Source organism: Amblyraja radiata, chromosome 38, assembly GCF_010909765.2.
Source record: "Amblyraja radiata isolate CabotCenter1 chromosome 38, sAmbRad1.1.pri, whole genome shotgun sequence".
Classification (NCBI taxonomy): domain Eukaryota; kingdom Metazoa; phylum Chordata; class Chondrichthyes; order Rajiformes; family Rajidae; genus Amblyraja; species Amblyraja radiata.
In genome coordinates this window covers 14457168-14469637 of record NC_045993.1, presented here as the reverse complement: position 1 = coordinate 14469637, position 12470 = coordinate 14457168, and the positions used below count along the sequence as shown (strand labels likewise).

General features: G+C 52.0%; 1 non-coding gene and 2 pseudogenes across 1 annotated transcript; all 3 read right to left on the bottom strand.

Annotated features, from left to right (window-relative positions):
* Nucleotides 1–7346: 7346 nt before the first annotated feature.
* Nucleotides 7347–7521, bottom strand: LOC116967151 (annotated as a pseudogene).
* A 3843-nt stretch (nt 7522–11364) lies between these two features.
* LOC116967179 lies at nt 11365–11529 on the bottom strand (annotated as a pseudogene).
* A 252-nt stretch (nt 11530–11781) lies between these two features.
* LOC116967156 lies at nt 11782–11968 on the bottom strand. The gene has a single exon (XR_004410166.1). It is a non-coding gene; the product is annotated as a U2 spliceosomal RNA (small nuclear RNA).
* Between the last annotated feature and the right edge of the window lie 502 nt (nt 11969–12470).

Below are 12470 nucleotides of genomic sequence, written 5' to 3'. Positions count from 1 at the left end.
TTTGTCAGGTCTGGTTTCCATACCACAGGAGAGAGACCAGAGGAAATTCACCAGGATGTCCCTGAAAATGGAAGGCTGAAGTTATAGGGGAGATTGGAAAGGCTGGGGTTATTCTTACTGGGGTGTAGGAGGCTGAGGGGTGAATTATAGAGCTATGAAAATAGAATGACATAGATAGGGCGGAAAGTCTTTCTCCAAAGTTGTGGAGTCTAAAGCTGGAGGGCACAGGTTTAACATGAGGGAAGGGGGGGGGGGGGGGGGGGGAATCTGAGTGGTATGTTATTCAGAGGATGGTGGGTATATGGAACAAGCTGACAGAGGGCACCAATGACATTTAGAAGATATTTAGACAGGTACTTGATAGGAAAGGAGAAAAGGGATATGGGACTAATGCAGGCAAACGAGTAGGGTAGATAGGCATCACAGTCAGCATGGATGAGTTGGGCTGAAGGGCCTGCTTGTGTGCTGTGTACAACTCTGACTCTAATTCATCCACGAGGTGTGGGTTTAAATACAGTACATTGAAGTTTGAACATTCGGATGTCACTTTCTTCCACACTATGACCGTGTTTAGTGCTCGCCGTTGTATTGCTCACTATGTTCCGCACTTCCCTTCCACAGTTTGTTTCTCTCCTGTCTGACCCCCTGTTCCGGTTCCCATTCCCTGCCCAACTTGTTGAAACCCTCTCCACAAGTATGAGCAAAGCCGTCCTTTGAGGACCTTGATCCCAGCTCCCAGTGTTAAGGTGTAACGTATTCAACTTGTACAGATCTCGCCTGTGCCAGAAACATTTACAAAGTCTCAGAAACCCAACATCCAGCTCCTGCACCATCTACAGCCACTCATTCAGTTGCCCTGCCCTCCTATATCCAGACACGTTGGCGAGCAGCACTGGTACCATCCATGCAATATCATCTTTACAGTTCATCATAGAGTCAAGCAGCACAGAAATGGCCCTTTGGTCCTGGATAAAGTGGATGTGGCGAGGATGTTTCCACTATTGGGAGGGTCAGGACCAGAGGCCACAGCCTCAGACTAAAAGGATGTACCTTTAGAAAGGAGATGAGAAGGAATTTCTTTAGTCAGAGGGTGGTGAATCTGTGGAATTCATTGCCACAGGTGGCTGTGGAGGCCATCAATGTATTTTTTTAAATGCTGAGATTGACAGATTCATGATTGGTACGGGTATCAGAGGTTATGGGGCAAAGGCAAGAGAATGGGATTGAGAGGGAAAGATAGATCGGCCATGATTGAATGGCGGAGTAGACGTGATGGGCTGAATGGCCTAATTCTACTCCTATAACATGTCCATGCCAACCAAGATGCCCCATCTAAGCTGCTTCCATTCCTCTGAGTTTTGCCCATTCTCTAAATCTTTCTTATGTATACACCTGTCCAAGTGTCTTTTTAACCAGTTGCTGCTCATTAAAACACATTTCCTTGCTCGGTAACTGCTGCCTGCATGGGCTGGTGATGTCTTTCTACCTCTGTCATTGGAGCGTCTTCTTTGGCCGTTCACCCCCTGCTGCCAACCAGCGACACCCTGACCCTCCCACCAGAGACGTGACCTGTCATCCAGATATCACCCCCTCAGCGGTCACTAGTTCTCACTTCTCTGCCTCCCCTGATGTGAATCTGAGCCGTTGCCGGACATCCTTGCAGAGCTTTGAAGAGCCATGGCCGCTGGGCCACTGCTGTACTGCCACCCTTGCGGTAACATTAAAAATCATCTTCCCCTGTTGTTTGAGCTCAGATGCTCAAGGGTGATTTATGAATGCCAAACGAACTGAGTTTAGTTTAGAGATACAGCCCGGAAACACGCCCTTCAACCCTTCATTTCCGCCTCGCCCAGGAAACTATGGCCTTCAACCACAAAGTCCCTCCGTTCATCAACATTCCTTCACTTCCTAGCAACAATCCCTTTTTATACCCCTTGCTGATTTAGACCCAGTCTACCCTGAAGGATTATTTCTTCATATTTATGTCCTCCCCCTATTTGACTTCCCAAATAACATCACCCTGGAATTGGGATTAATGTTCTGCCCCAACCTTTCACCGATGTATATCCTGCTGTAGAATTGGACAACCTTCCTCACCATCCACAACCCCATTAATGTTTGTATTCTGTATCCATACGACCAAGTCACTGTGAATCCCGTGCGTCTTAATCTTCTGGATCAGCCTACCATGGGGAATTTATCACTAAAATCCATGTAGACAACATCCACCGCTTACTCAAACAAACTCAATCTGGTTAGTAACGCTGTCCTTGCATATTAGTGTTCTCGACACTGATCTCACTGTCCTCAAGGTTCTTGGTGAATACAGAGACAAAGTACTCGTTTAGTACCTCGCCTTCATCCCTAGACTCCAAGCACAAATTCCATACTTTATCTAATGTCTCCTTTCACTCTCGCTCTGCCTGACCACCCTTCCCCACTGTGTCTCATGGCCAAGCCTTGTGCCACAGACCTGACTCTCACTGTTGCAGCCATTTGTTCACCTCCCTGCATCTGTCACTACTGCCACCAATCCCATCCCCACTTAACTCCTTCTACCAATCAATTCTACTTCACCCGGATCCAGCTCTGGCAGCTTTTGCCTGCCCCTCCCTCTCTCCCCTCTACAGTGACTATTTCCCCTCTACTCTTCCAGTCCAGATGAAGGGTCTTGACCTGAAACCTCCCTCTACCGATGCTGTCTGACCCACTGAGTAGGAATGAACAATGTATAGTCCAGAGGGTGAACGCACTGGGGGAAAGGAGATGGAGTGTTGGGCTGAATGGCCTACATTAACCTTCATTCATTCAACAGAAAGCGACATGGAATCCTACAAATGGCACTCCACATGGGAAGTAGATAGGGAGAAAGCAGTCTTTTTCCCAGGGTAAGGGAATCAAAAACCAGAGGATGTAAGTTTAAGGTGAGAGGGAAAAATATTGAACAGGAATCTGAGGGGTAACTTTTTCACACAGTTGGGTGTATGGAACGAGCTAGTTGCCAGAGGAGGTAGTTGAGGCTGGGACTATGACACCATTTAAAATATATTTGGATAGTTACATGGATAGGAAATGTTTAGATGGATATGGGCCAAACATGGGCAGGTGGGACTAGCTTAGATGAGACATCTTGGTCGGTATGTAGGAGTTGGGCTGAAGGGCTTGTTCCGGTACTGCATGCCTCTATGCACTGACAACATGCACATTGTTCTCTGTCCCCAGTCTTTCTCAGATGATGTTGCCAATGTGGTTTACCGGCTGAAGAATGCAAAGAATCCAGCCCGTAACCCAAAATCATCCGGCCCGCAGACATATTTTGCGTCAAATTTTTTTTTATGCTACCTGAGAACTGCAGTCAGACCTGGGGCAAGCGAGTCGACCTGGGCGCTACAGCCAGTCTAGGCTTCACAGGCTTAAGCCTGGGGCCTTGAGATATATGGGGGGGGGGGGGCTTGCAGAGGCGGATTCACCATTAGGCCTTGCTGAAGCCTATGGCGTCGAAATGTAGGGTGCCTCCGGCCAAGGCAGGCCACCTGCCGTTCAACTGGGCGGTCTTATGGCGTCAAAATGTAGGCTGCCTCCGGCCAAGGCAGGCCACCTGCCGTTCAACTGGGCTCTCTCTCTCTCTTTTTTTTTTTTTTTCCCCCCCCCCCCCCCATGCGGGTCTCCGCTCGCTCCTCATCTGCCGGCACGGCCGCCCACCTTGCAAATGCGGACTGGTACGGCCAGCACATCCTCCCCCCTGAACATGCGCACAACCACGGCCAGCACATCATCGGCCGCCCTGCGCATGCGCACACTGCCACACCAACTGGTCGGCGCTGGCCACTTTCTCCCACGCTTTGAATTGTGGGAGATCTGGCTGCCATTGTTGTCCGGTTGCCACCTCGCCGCGACCGCTGAAAACCAACGCACAATCACTCCATCACCCTGGAACTGGAGTAACTCCCTGGAGTAACTCTGGCTTCTGGTTTCCTGGTCCTCCAAAAATATTCTAAATGGAATTTAAACTGGAGGTGGTGGAGGGCTGAACAATAACAGCCTATTGCATTTTATCTGTTTATTTATTTGTATAAATATGGTCTATGGTATATAAACACACTGAACTTTTATCTCCTCTTCTGTATTATGTTTACATATTCTGTTGTGCTGCAGCAAGCAAGAATTTCATTGTCCTATCTGGGACACATGACAATAAAACTCTTGACTTGGACTTAAGCAAAAAAGGGATCTTGGGGAAAAAAGAGCTACCTTAAATTTAGTTGCGTCTGGTTGGGTAACTATGGTAGGGTGAAGACTATTCCATGCTTTAATTGTGCGGGGGAACTCCATGGAGCAATCAGCAACTCTGGAAAGAAGAAATTAGGTGACGTTTCGGGTAGAGACACTTCTTTAGACTCCCTCTGGTTTTAGTGTTTTGATTTTAATTTAAAGATAGAGCGTGTAAACAGGCTCTTCGGCCCACCGAGTCCACGCCGATCACCGATCACCCGTACACTAGTTCTATCCCACACATTAGCGGAGTAAGTCAAGACGGAGAGAGAGACACACACACACACACACACACCCACACCCACACCCACACCCACACCCACACCCACACCCACACACACACACACACACACACACACACACACACACACCCACATACACACCCACACCCACACCCACACCACACACACTCTCTCTCTCTCTCTTCTGGGATAAATAAAGTTCTATCGTATAGTATTGTGTGTGTAGGAATGAATTGCAGATGCTGGTTTAAACTGAAGATAGACACAAAAAGCTGGAGTAACAATTTGAACAGGAATCTGAGGGGTAACTTTTTCACACAGTGTATGGAACGAGCTGCCAGAGGAGGTAGTTGAGGCTGGGACTATGACTGCATTTAAAATGTATTTGGATAGTTACATGGTGCGGCCTTGCACCACCCGGCGCAGCGTTAATGGCCGCGGGACAATTACCATCACCCGTCGGGGGCTTTGACTCTGACATCGGGAGGGGAATGGGGAGTGCAGGGGAGGGATAAGTTTTTGCCTTCCATCACAGCGAGGAGGAGATGCGCTGTGATGGATGTCTGTGTAAATTGTGTTGTGTCTTGGGTCTTTTTCTTGTGTGTATGACTGCAGAAACAACATTTCATTTGAACCTCAATGAGGTTCAAATGACAAATAAAATTGTATTGTATTGTAATAATTGTTTAGAGGGATATGGGCCAAACATGGGCAGGTGGGACTAGCTTAGATGAGACATCTTGGTCGGTATGTAGGAGTTGGGCTGAAGGGCCTGTTCCGGTACTGCATGCCTCTATGCACTGACAACATGCACATTGTTCTCTGTCCCCAGTCTTTCTCAGATGATGTTGCCAATGTGGTTTACCGGCTAAAAAATGCAAAGAAGAAAATGTTCAAGAAACCAAAGTTCCTGGTAGCCATTTGATGCTTGCAGTAAATGAGTCCAGTACTGTGAGCTACGGAGGCCACAGCATTGCAACAAAACCAACCCACCCCTTCTGATGGATCCACCGGTGGCACCAAACTCTAGCCGCATCTGATCCCAAAATACCCAGCATTCTTGCAATTGTACGCCAGTGACTAACGGGCTGAAACATCATCCAGAAAACCAAGGAGACAGGATCTTGTAATCTACATTCAACAATGTTATGGGTCTCCAATTCTTTATATCCTTCATCTCCCCCTTCTGCTTGTAGATTAGGGTGATGCTGCCCTTCGTCATGGAGTCTGACATGCTGCCGGCAAGAAGCATGTCGTTGTACACTTCCAGCAGGTCCGGGCCCACCCAGTCCCACAGAGCCGAATACAACTCGGCCGGTAAGCCATCGCTTCCGGGAGTTTTACTCGAGTCAAAGGAACGGTAGGAGCCAGTCAGCTCCTCTAGGGTCAGTGGTTGGTCCAGACTCTCCCGCTTGCTGTCCTCCAAGACCACCGTGATAGAGGACAGGAAGATCTGGGAGGCGGTGCTGTCTGTGGCCTTTTTGTCATACAAATCTGTGTAAAATGATTTGCAGATCCTCAGCATGTCCGTCTGCGAGGATGCTGCCGAGCCGTCCTCCTCCCTAAGGCTGTTCATCACAGAGCTCCCCCTGTGAACCTTATGGAAGAAGAAACGTGAGCACGTCTGCGCACGTTTAAAGATGCCAGTTTGAGCTCCATTGTCTTTAGAGTCACTGACCATTCTCGTGTCCCCTCATGCCCACCATTCATTCATCACAATGGTGAATTGCTTCAGCTTTCCTGGGCTCAGGTACACGGTGCCGGAATCCTCAACGGGGTGGGTTCCCTGTGGCGTAACCCGATGTGTCGTTGGGGGGAACTACTTGTTCCACCCCCTTCTGGGCGCACCTGATTCACTGCAGCCGGAAACTCGGAGCTGGGGCCCATCAGCCGCTGCAATGCTCCCGCTCTCCAGGAGCTGGAGCCCCTCGGCCGCTGCTCTACTCTCGGTCTCCTGGGGCTGCGGGTTGATCGTCGTGGCCTTTCTTTTTTCCTCCCCGGTTTTCTTCCCGAGCCTCAGTCTTTGGGACTTCCCGGTCGCCTCATCCTCCGACGAGGAGAGGGTGGGCAGGGTGCTGGGGGTCTCCTTCTGGCGCTTGGGGGCATGAGGTGGTCGGGCTGTCTTCGTCCCTGTTCCCCCTTTCTGCTGGGGTCTTGGCAGTGGTGGGGGGGTGTCTCGCCCACACTAGGGGTGCTGGCAGCAGCCCCTCTTGTCGCCTGTGCATAGGTGCAGGCTCTTTTAGGGCAAGCCCTGTAAAGGTGGCCTCCCTCCCCACACAGGTTGCAGTTCTTGCTGGCCTGACAGTCCTTTGTCTCATGGCCCTCCGTCTTGCAGTTCTTGCAGACAACTGCAGTGCATTGGGCCATCACATGCCCAGACTTGTTGCATTTCCTGCACAGCCTGGGTTGCCCCACGTAACTCATGTATCCTCGGTTCCCTCCAATTACCGAAGGAGGGTGGAGGATTGCTCCGTCCTTGTCCACCCTCAGCTTTACCCTCACTTGCCGCTTGCTCGTCCAAATCCCACTACGGGCACATGTGGGTTGAACATGTGCACCGTGATCATCCTTTCCTTCTGGTTGGGGAGGGTGAACAGCGGCTGCACTTTCAGCAGCGACAGTGGACCTTCATTCCCCTTCACCCGGAAGTCTTCCATCAACTTTTGCCATCCCGTCGGATACTTGAAGGTAACATCAAAGTATCCGTTACCCGGGAAGTCCTGTAGGCAGTAGATGTCCTTGGCCTCAAATTTGCAGGTCTCCAGCAAGACCTTCTTCACAAACAGGTCTCGTGAAAAGGGAACCCCCTTGCTGAGGTCCTTAACGCTGATTCTCAGGGTATTGCGGATACCCTGTACTCCCACTCAAGTTGCTGCTGCCATTGTCACCGATTCCGCTCCGCAATCCACGACCGCCAGAACTGTTCAAATAAGAACAGATAATCTCTTTTACTCGTCCTGGGAGAACCTCATTGGTGATCAAGGTCTCTCCCCTGCCAGGTGAGTATCAGACCAAGTAAGAACAGATTTTTTAAAATTTCAAAATAGACTTTATTCAAGTAATAAATATATACAATGCGTGAACCATGTGAAAAAATCATCAGACATTTTCGGAGGCTATACAAATTGTTCAATACAGTTTATACATTTTTCAAATTCCACGAAACTGTCCCCCACCCGTGCCACTCATGTGGCCCCCTGGCGTGGGATACCTTCCCTTATTTTGAGGGGCGTCTCCACCATACCATGCCCCCCATGTCCAGCAGCGGAAGGACCCTAGACTGTGGCCCTCCCCCACCGAGCCTTGGCGTTGGCTGCACCGAACTACAGTGAGTCCCTCAGCTCGTACTCCTGCAGTCTGCAGCCTTTATCTTTAGAGTCACTGACCATTCTCGTGTCCCCTCATGCCCACCGCTTCGGTGAATTGCTTCAGCTTTCCTGGGATCAGGTACTCGGCATCCTCAACAGGGTGGGTTTCCTGTGGCGTAACCCAAGATGTCGTTGGGGGGGCCTGCTCGTTCCACCCCCTTCTGGGTGCGCCACTTCCTCCGTCTCCTGTAGATGGGGTACGGTGGCAGATTCACTGCTCCCGGAAACTTGGAGATGGGGCCCATCAGCCGCTGCGATGATCCCGGTCTCCAGGGGCTGGAGCCCCTCGGCCGCTGCTCTGCTCTCGGTCTCCTGGGGCTGGGGGATGATCGGCGTCGCCCTTCTCTTTTCCTCCCCGGTTTTCTTCCTGTGCCTCCGTTGTTGGGATTTCCCATTCGCCTCATCCTCCGACGAGGAGAGGTTGCTACCTTCTGTCGGAGAGAGATCTTTTTTTGGAGTTATTTTTGGACTTACCAGCCCCTTCCGGCCTCTGCTCCTTGTGCTGAACCCTCTGGTGTTTCCTATACGTCACCGTCGTCCATTTCTCCTGCTGTTCCCCCTCCTCCATCGACTCTCCCTCCTGGGCAGGGTGCTGGGGGTCTCCTTCTGGCGCTTGGGGGCTCGAGGTGGTTGGGCTGTCCTCGTCCCTGTTCCCTCTTTCTGCTGGGGTCTTGGCAGTGGTAGGGGGTGTCTCACCCACCCTGGGGGTGCTGAGATGAGGGTCTCATCCTGCTCCACATGGCGGACCCTGGATCGGAAGATGATCTTGGAGGATTCAGAGGTAAAGAGCCGAGCTTGCCGGTCCTTCACCTCTCTAAGTTCCTCCCTCACATCCACCCCCCTCGACTGCAGAAGGAGCAGTTGTTGCAATTCTGTCTGGAGTTGGCACAATTCCCTCTGACTCTGTCTTGCTCTCTGAACCCCTTTGGCTATGAAGAACCTCTTAATGTTCTCCTTGGTTGCTTCCCACCAGAGTGTCGGGGAGTCAAAGAGGGTCCTCACCGTTCTCCAACGTGCGTAGTCCCTCTTTAGCTCCTCAACGTTCTCTGTGGTCAACAGCTTCACGTTTAACTTGCACGTCCCTCTGCCTGCCTTCCGGTCCTCCTGTAGGTGACAGGAAGCCTGAAGGAGGCAGTGGTCAGAGAAGAACACCGGCGTGAGGTCGGTGTGTCTCACCGTGACGGCCTTCGTGGTGAAGACGAAGTCTATCCGGGATCGGGCTAAATCGTCCGATCTCGACCAGGTGAACCGCGGCTGGGACCCGCCTGCAGGGTCGCTGAAGGCGTCGTGCAGCTTTGCGTCTTTTACCGTTTCCATCAGGAACTTGGACGTGCTGCCCAGTCTGTTGTCGGCACTGCCGGATCGTCCAGCCGCATCAATGATGCAGTTGAAGTCACCGGCCAGAACGAGCTGCCGGGACGTGGCCAACAGCACTGGGAGCTGCTGGAGAACGGCCTGCCGCTCGCTCCGCACGGGTGGGGCATACACATTAATCAGCCAGAGCGGAGAACCACGGTACATAACATCCACCACGAGGAGACGCCCCGCAACCACCTCTCTGACCTCAGTGATGGCGAAGTTCCCTCCCCGCAGCAAGGTCCCCAGCCCGGAAGCACGACAGTCATTGCCCACCGACCACACCGACAGTCCGTGGGGCCACCATCGCGACCACCTCCGATAACAGCGGAGGTGTGGCAACCCGCACTCCTGGAGAAAAGTCACATCTGCCTTGACCTTGGCCAGGTACTGTAAGGCATTTACACATCGCGCAGTGCTCTTCACACTGCGCACGTTTAAAGATGCCAGTTTGAGCTCCATTGTCCTTTAGAGTCACTGGCCATTTTCCTGTTCCCTCATGCCCACCGCTTCGGTGAATTGCCTCACATTTCCTGGGCTCAGGTACCCGGCCTCCTCAACGGGTTGGGTTTCCCGTGTCGTAACCCGAGGTGTCGTTGGGGGGGGGGGGGGCTGCTCGTTTTACCCCCTTCTGAGTGTGCCGTTTCCCCCGTCTCTCGTGGCTGGGGCACGGTGACAGGCTTACTGCTCCCGGAAACTCGGAGCTGAGGCCCATTGGCCGCTGCACTGCTCCCGGTTGCCCGGAGCTGGGGCCCAACTGCCACTGCTCTGCTCCCGATGTCCTGGGGCTGGAGCCCCACGACCGCTGCTCTGCTCCCGATGTCCTGGGGCTGGAGCCCCTCGACCGCTGCTCCTGCTCCCGTTGTCCTGGGGCCGGAGCCCCTCGACCGCTGCACTGCTCCCGATGTCCTGGGGCTGGAGCCCCTCGACCGCTGCACTGCTCTCGGTCTCCTGGTGCAGGTGTACAATCGGCCTGCACCTTCTCCTTTCCTCCCCGGTTTTCTTCGTGTGGGGTTTCCCGTTCGCCTCATCCTCCGACGAGGAGGAGAGGTTGCTCCCTTCTGTCAGGGAGAGAGACCGTTTTTTGGGGGTTTTTTTGGGCTTGCCATCCCATTCTGGCCTCTGCTCCGTGTGCTGACCCTTCTGGTGTTTTTTGTACTTTATTGTCGTCCAAATTTGCTCCCCCCCCTCCTCCATCGACTCTCCCTCCTGGGCTTGGTGCTGGAGTTCTCCTGGCACTTGGGGGCTCGAGGTGGTTGAGGTGGTTGGGCTGTCCTCATCCCTGTTTCCCCTTTCTGCTGGGGACTTGGCAGTGGTAGTGGGTGTCTCACCTACCCTGGGGGTGCTGGAAGCCGCCCCTCTTGTTGCCTGTGCATATGTACAGGCTCTTTTTGGGCAGGCCCTGTAAAGGTGGCCTCCCTCCCCACACAGGTTGCAGTTCTTGCTGGCTTGACAGTCTTTTGTCTCGTGGCCCTCCGTTTTGCAGTTTTTGCAGACCACTGCATTGCATTGGGCCATCACATGCCCAGGCTTGTTACATTTTCTGCATACTCTGGGCTGCCCCACGTAATTTAAATATCCTCGGTTTCCTCCAATTGCGAACACCGATGGAGGGTGGAGGAGAGTTCCTTCCTTGTCCACCCTCAGCTTTACCTTGACCTGCCGCTTGCTCGTCCAAATCCTATGCAGATCCTTCACGTCCACGCTGTTCCCTGCTCCGTCGACGTAGCGAGCAAGGAAGGTGAGGACATCCACTACGGGCACATGTGGGTTGAACATATGCACCGTGATCGTCCTTTCTTTTTGGTTTGGGAGGGTGAAGAGTGGCTGCACCTTCAGCAACGACAGCGGAGCTTCATTCCCCTTCTCCTGGAAATCCTTTATCAGCTTTTGCCATCCTGTCGGAATCACAAAGGTATCATCGAAGTATCCGTTACCCGGGAAGTCCTGGAGGCAGTAGATATCCCTGGGCTCGAACTTGCAGGTCTCCAGCAAGACCTTCTTTACAAACGTATCTCGACAGAAGGGCATCCCCTCGCTGAGGTCCTTTACACTAATCCTGAGGGTATTGCGGATACCCTGTCCTCTAGCTCCCATTGCAGCTGCCATTGCTACGATTTTACACCGCAATCTGCAGCTCTTGTCCTTAATGGACCGCCAGGACTGTTCTAACAAGAACAAATAGCCCCTTTTCCTGTTCTAACAAGAACAGACGCTCTCTTTTAGCACTCTTTTACCACTGATAAGAACAGATACTACACTTGATCTTAGCCAAAAGGCCGAGAAGCGACTTGATTGGTAGAGCTGGCAATTGTGACTTTGAACATTTTGCTGAAGATTTTTTTCTCCTACCTGGAAGTTTCAGTTGCTTTTGGGTTGAAATGCGAGCAGCATCCTCCTCTTACTTGAGTGGTTCCGTCAACACACACACACACACACACCCTCACACGCAGAGAGAGAGGGCAGCAGGCAGACACGCAGCTTTTATGCAAGCGTGAAGAGTTAAGTTTTGTCTTTTTTTTAACTTTGAAAATGTCCCAAAAGGGAGGTGCACCGTTCCCAGAGGCACTGCAATACTGGGTCGATGCGTGGAGTGGACGGAGCAAGCCCCTATTCCATCTCCCTGTTCCAAAAATCAATTTAATATATGGTCCCTAGATAAGGGACGTATCAGATATTAAACTGATAAGAACAGATGTTTTTGCCATCCCGTCGGATACTTGAAGGTAACATCAACGTATTCGTTACCCAGGAAGTCCTGGAGGCAGTAGATGTCCTTGGCCTCAAATTTGCAGGTCTCCAGCAAGACCTTCAAGAACAGGTCTTGTGAGAAGGGAACCCCCTCGCTGAGGTCCTTAACGCTGATTCTCAGGGTATTGCGGATACCCTGTACTCCCGCTCCAGTTGCTGCTGCCATTGTCACCGATTCCGCTCCGCAATCCACGGCCCTTGTCCCCAAGGGACCGCCAGAACTGTTCTAATAAGAACAGATAGTCTCTTTTACTCGTCCTGGGAGAACTGCCTTGTTCATAAGTGATAGGAGCAGAATAAGGCCCTTTGGCCCATCAAGTCTACTCTGCCATTCAATCATGGCTGATCTAACTCTCCCTTTCAACCCCATTCTCCTGCCTTCTCCCCACAACCCCCGACACCCGTACTAATCAAGAATCTGTTCATCTCCTCCATAAAAAGATCCAATGACGTGACCCCCACAACCGTCTGTGGGAATGCT